Raw genomic sequence first — 6,056 nt, 5'->3', positions numbered from 1 at the left:
TCCATAACTCTCTTAATAATGATCATAGGACGGTTACGGAGTCCACTTGAAGCATCATAAGTTGACTTGTCTTTGAGAAGAACAAAACCCTAGTTGGAGGGTGATTGCTTAGGAGAGTGGTAATCAGACTTATTTTTTTCAGTGCTTTGAGCCAAAAATTGATGGGCAAATTTTGGGGTATGACAATTAATCAAATCATTTATCATTTATCTTCTCCCCCTTTTTGTCATAACATCAAAAAGAATATTCAAAAGATTCAGATGTATAAAACGACAAATAAAATCACTGGAATGTAAAATAAAAAACAAAGAAACTTTTCATTTATAGTCAAAAAAGATTACAAGAGAGGAATGCAGGAAAACAGATGCAACAAGGAAAGAAAACTACAAAGACCAAAGGACTAAGATCCTAGCCTACGCAAAATCCGCGCCAGAACATCATGAATCCCGTCAGTGCTTGTAGCTTGCCTTGCCATGAAAGAGCGAAACTCAGCATTGGCTACTTCTTGCGCGTCCAAACGAGAAGCCAGCATAGTTTGATTCTGATGAAGAGCTTCCAAGGTCTCCATCAGAGCTGAGGTTTCACCAGAAGAAGAGGCACCTGAATTTCTGCCAAAAGAGACAGCAATCTCAGCAGGGTGATCTTCTGGGAGATCTTCAGCTTGTGCATCTTCCATTTCCTCATCTGAGTCTGACTCAGAAGTAGCCTTAGCATATTCTGGTTCAGGCAGCTCAGAAGTTCCAACTTCCAACGCTTGAAGAATAGCTGCTAGGTTTGTTGGAGGAGCAGGACTAGCAACTTCAGCAGGATAAACCACTACTGGAAAGACCATGTGAGGTGCTTTTTCAGAAGGGTTCATTCTGAACCAGTTAAACAGCCACTGAAAATCTCCAGTCAGCACAGGAAACCATGGTTTCCACACCACGATGTCTCTGCAGAGATTTTCTTCTTCCAACTCATCTGCAGGTATCTTCTTCTCAAGAACACTTCTGTTCCTGATAAGATGGTGATAGCTGCTTTCACCAACTTCCAACCGAAGACCACGAATACCAGGAGCTTCAGACATGATCCTTCTCTGAGTGTCTGTAGCCCTAACCAGAAAATCCTGACGAAAGGTATCCCAAAGGTTGCTTGTAGCATACTCATCCAGATGGTTAAGGTGAGCAGCACCCAGAATCTCCAACCAGCCATTTACATCAGAATGTAAAAGCTCCAGATATGATTGAGTGGTAGGGGTTGGAGGGTTGACAGTGAACCTGGAGTCGGGAAGAACAACACTATAGGGATTAGGTGTTCTGGTGGGAAAAGGGTGTGAGAGAGATGAAGAAATATCTGATGGATGGGTTGAAGGAGAGGAGATATCAGATGGTGAAGAAGGTGGTTCCGAGAGGATGAATGAGGAGGAAAAGGTGGTGGAGGTCTTTGAAGAGGGAGGTGATTGAGGGGTACCGTCAAGGGGTTGATATACACGTCTAGAGTAATTTCCAGACATCATAGCTTCAAACGGGTTCACTTTGAGAGGGTCATAGGTGATCCTTACTCTTTTTGGTTTGGTTTTTGGTTCAGCAGTTGCCTTTCTCTTTTGTTTCCGATCATTATCTTGATTCCCAGAGCTTGACGATGGATTCATGATGAAGTTGCAGATATTGGAAACTGCTAGGGTTTATGATATGAATGCAAAGAGAGAGAGAACGAAAAAGAAACTGAATGCAAAGTGAGAGAAATATAAGAGGGAAAAGAAACGTTTGAAGAGTATAAAAAGAAAACTGAAAGAGAGTAAATGATGAAAAGCATTTAATGTTACGTGACGTGAGGAGAGATAATAATGACAAAAGACGTGATTTGCACAGTTACCTAAGTAGACGTCCCCTCAACTGCACGCACGCTTGTCCAGGAATAGTGAATACGTGTTTACCATCTGGATAGCCAGTTACAGCCTTTTTGCTTTTAAAGAGATTCTGAATCAACTTAGACAATGAAACGTTAGTAATAACTGAATCACAATTTCTAATTGATTTCAATCAGAACTTCTTATAAAGGAAATTTCATTTCAGAAGATACTCATACATAAGAACTTCTCATCTTCTCATTCTGGGCTTGTTTCTGAAGACCCATTTTGTACCTATTATATTGAATCCATCTGGTCTAGGAACAAGATCCCAAACATCATTCCTTGTAAACTGATTCAGTTCTTCTTGCATAGCAATTATCCAGTCTGGATCTTCTAGAGCATGATCAACAGAAGTTGGCTCGATCAAAGATACAAGACCTAATTGACAGTCTGCATTGTTCTTAAGGAATGCTCTTGTTCTGATTGGATCATCCTTCTTTCCAAGAATGACATCTTCTGAATGACCAGAAATGAGTCTGGATGATCTTCTGACAGATGGTTCTTCAGAAATGCTTAGATTCTCCAGAGAAGCTGATACTTGATCTTCAGATTCTTTGCTTCTGAGAAGCTCTGCTTCTGATGCGTTGCTCCTTGGCTCAACAACTTCTGATACATCAATATCACAATCTGCAAAATTATCAAACTGCTTTGGTTTTTCAGAACCAAGCTTATCATCAAACCTGATATTGATTGATTCTTCTACAACCAATGTTTCAGTATTGTATACTCTGTAGCCTTTTGAGCGTTCAGAATATCCAAGAAGGAAACATTTTTGTGCTTTGGAATCAAATTTACCAAGATGATCTTTAGTGTTCAGAATAAAGCATACACATCCAAAAGGATGGAAATATGAAATGTTGGGCTTTCTGTTCTTCCACAGTTCATAAGGAGTCTTATTTAGAATAGGTCTGATAGAGATTCTATTCTGAATATAGCATGCAGTGTTTATTGCTTCTGCCCAGAAATGCTTAGCCATATTGGTTTCATTGATCATGGTTCTGGCCATTTCTTGCAGAGTCCTATTCTTTCGTTCTACAACTCCATTTTGCTGTGGAGTTCTAGGACAAGAGAAATCATGGGCAATACCATTTTCTTTGAAGAACTTTTCAAAGAATCTGTTCTCAAATTCACCACCATGATCACTTCTAACCTTTATGATTTTACACTCTTTCTCAGATTGAATCTGAGTGCAGAATTCAAAGAACACTGAATGAGACTCATCCTTGTGTTTCAAGAACTTTACCCATGTCCAGCGGCTATAATCATCAACAATGACTAATCCATATTTCTTCCCTCTGACAGATGCTGTTTTTACTGGGCCAAACAGATCAATGTGCAAGAGTTCTAGAGACCTTGAGGTAGAAACAAGATTCTTGGACTTGAATGCAGGTTTGGAGAACTTGCCCTTCTGACATGCTTCACAAAGAGCATCTGATTTAAATTTCAGATTAGGGAGTCCTCTGACAAGATCCAGTTTGTTAATCTGAGAAATCTTTCTCAAACTAGCATGACCTAATCTTCTGTGCCAGACCCACTGCTCTTCAGAAACAGACATAAGACAAGTCACCTTCTGACTCATAAGATCTTGCAGATCTGTCTTATAAATGTTGTTCTTCCTCTTGCCGGAAAATAGGATTGAGCCATCCTTCTGATTTACAGCCTTGCAAGACTTTTGATTAAAGATTATATCATAACCATTGTCACTCAATTGACTGATAGATAAGAGGTTATGTGTTAATCCTTCTACAAGAAGTACATTTGAAATGGAAGGAGAGTTACCAGACTTTATAGTTCCAGAGCCAATTATCTTGCCCTTCTGATCTCCTCCAAACTTGACTTCTCCTCCAGACTTAAACACCAGGTCTTGGAACATAGACCTTCTTCCTGTCATGTGTCGTGAGCATCCAGAGTCCAGGTACCATGACATGTTGTGCTTTGTCCTTTTTGCAGCCAAGGATATCTGCAATAGGAATAATCTTATCCTTAGGTACCCACATCTTCTTGGGTCCTTTCTTGTTAGTTCTCTTCAAGTTCTGGTGGAACTTGGGTTTAGCAAAATATTTAACAGGAGGAACAACATGATAATTTTTAATGTGAGTTTCATGATATTTCCTAGGTTGTGTCACATGCTTTTTGGTGTGTGTTATGAGAAAACTTTGAGCATGTGAAGTGTGCCTAATATCATGTGAGTGGCCATACTTGAACTCATCATACAATGGCTTGTATGTGATTTTCATCTTATCAACAGGTTCAAGTTTGTATGGGGTTTCACCCTCATAACCAATGCCTACTCTATTATTTCCAGACACAGCATATATCATAGAAGCAAGTTGACTTCTGCCTATGCTTCTAGATAAAAAATTTCTGAAGCTCAAGTCATATTCTTTCAGAATATGATTCATGCTAGGAATGGCTTTTTCTGTTTCAGAAGGAGATCCACTGTTTTTGGATAATTTTAAAACTTTTTCCTTCAGTTCAGAATTTTCCAATTCCAGCTTCTTAGTTTCAAATTCAAATAGCTTCTTCAGCTTTTTGTATTTGATACTAAGATGAGCTTTGAGTTCCAGAAGTTCTGTTAGACTGGAAACTAACTCTTTTCTAGATAGTTCAGAAAATACCTCTTCAGAATCTGATTCTGATGTAGATTCTGATCCATCATCTTCTGTCGCCATCAGCGCACAGTTAGCTTGCTCATCTTCAGAGTCTGAATCATCTTCTGACTCATCCCAGGTTGCCATAAGACCTTTCTTCTTATGAAACTTCTTCTTGAGATTTTCTTTCTGAAGTTTCGGGCACTCATTCTTGTAATGTCCAGGCTCATTGCACTCATAGCAGACAGCCTTCTTCTTGTCAGATCTTCTGTCATCAGAAGATTCTCCACGTTCAAATTTCTTTGAACTTCTGACGCCTCTGAACTTCCTTTGCTTGTTCTTCCAGAGTTGATTTAGCCTTCTGGAGATCAAGGACAGTTCATCTTCTTCTTCAGATTCTTCAGAATCTTCTTCTCTTGCCTGAAAAGCGTTAGTGCATTTTTTAACATTAGATTTTAATGCAATAGACTTACCTTTCTTCTGAGGCTCATTTGCGTCCAGCTCAATTTCATGGCTTCTCAAGGCACTGATAAGTTCTTCCAAAGAAACTTCATTCAGATTCTTTGCAATCTTGAATGCAGTTACCATTGGGCCCCATCTTCTGGGCAAACTTCTGATGATCTTCTTTACATGATCAGCCTTGGTGTAGCCTTTGTCAAGAACTCTCAATCCAGCAGTCAAAGTTTGAAATCTTGAAAACATCTTTTCAATGTCTTCATCATCCTCCATCTTGAAGGCTTCATACTTCTGGATTAATGCAAGAGCTTTGGTCTCCTTGACTTGAGCGTTTCCTTCATGAGTCATTTTCAAGGACTCATATATGTCATAGGCCGTTTCCCTGTTAGATATCTTCTCATACTCAGCATGAGAGATAGCATTCAGCAAAACAGTTCTGCATTTATGATGATTCCTGAAAAGCTTCTTCTGATCATCGCTCATTTCTTGCCTTGTCAGCTTTACGCCTCTGGCATTTACCGGATGTTTGTAACCATCCATCAGAAGATCCCATAGATCACCATCTAGACCAAGAAAGTAACTTTCCAGTTTATCTTTCCAGTATTCAAAGTTTTCACCGTCAAATACTGGTGGTCTAGTATAACCATTGTTTCCATTGTGTTGCTCAAAAGAGCCAGATGTAGATGGAGTTGGATTTGCTTGAGATTCACCAGCCATCTTTTAATGAAGCGTTTTTCTCTTCCTGAATCTTTTCTAAACACGGTTAAGTGCTTGCACCTTAGAACGGGCGCTCTGATGCCAATTGAAGGATAGAAAAACACTTAGAAAGGGGGGGTTTGAATAAGTGTAGCTTTAAAAACTTGACAGATAAAAATAAATTGCACAGTTATTTTTATCCTGGTTCGTTGTTAACTAAACTACTACAGTCCACCCCCGCAGAGATGATTTACCTCAACTGAGGATTTAATCCACTAATCGCACGGATTACAATGGTTTTCCACTTAGTCCGCAACTAAGTCTTCTAGAGTATCCTGATCACAACCTGATAACTCTAGGAACAACTGCTTAGACACAAGCTAAGACTTTCTTAGAGTATCCTGACCACCACGTGATCACTC

Source organism: Vicia villosa, linkage group LG4 (assembly GCF_029867415.1).
Source record: "Vicia villosa cultivar HV-30 ecotype Madison, WI linkage group LG4, Vvil1.0, whole genome shotgun sequence".
Classification (NCBI taxonomy): Eukaryota; Viridiplantae; Streptophyta; class Magnoliopsida; order Fabales; family Fabaceae; genus Vicia; species Vicia villosa.
The sequence above is the reverse complement of the archived record's forward strand: the minus strand, read 5'-3'. Positions refer to the sequence as shown.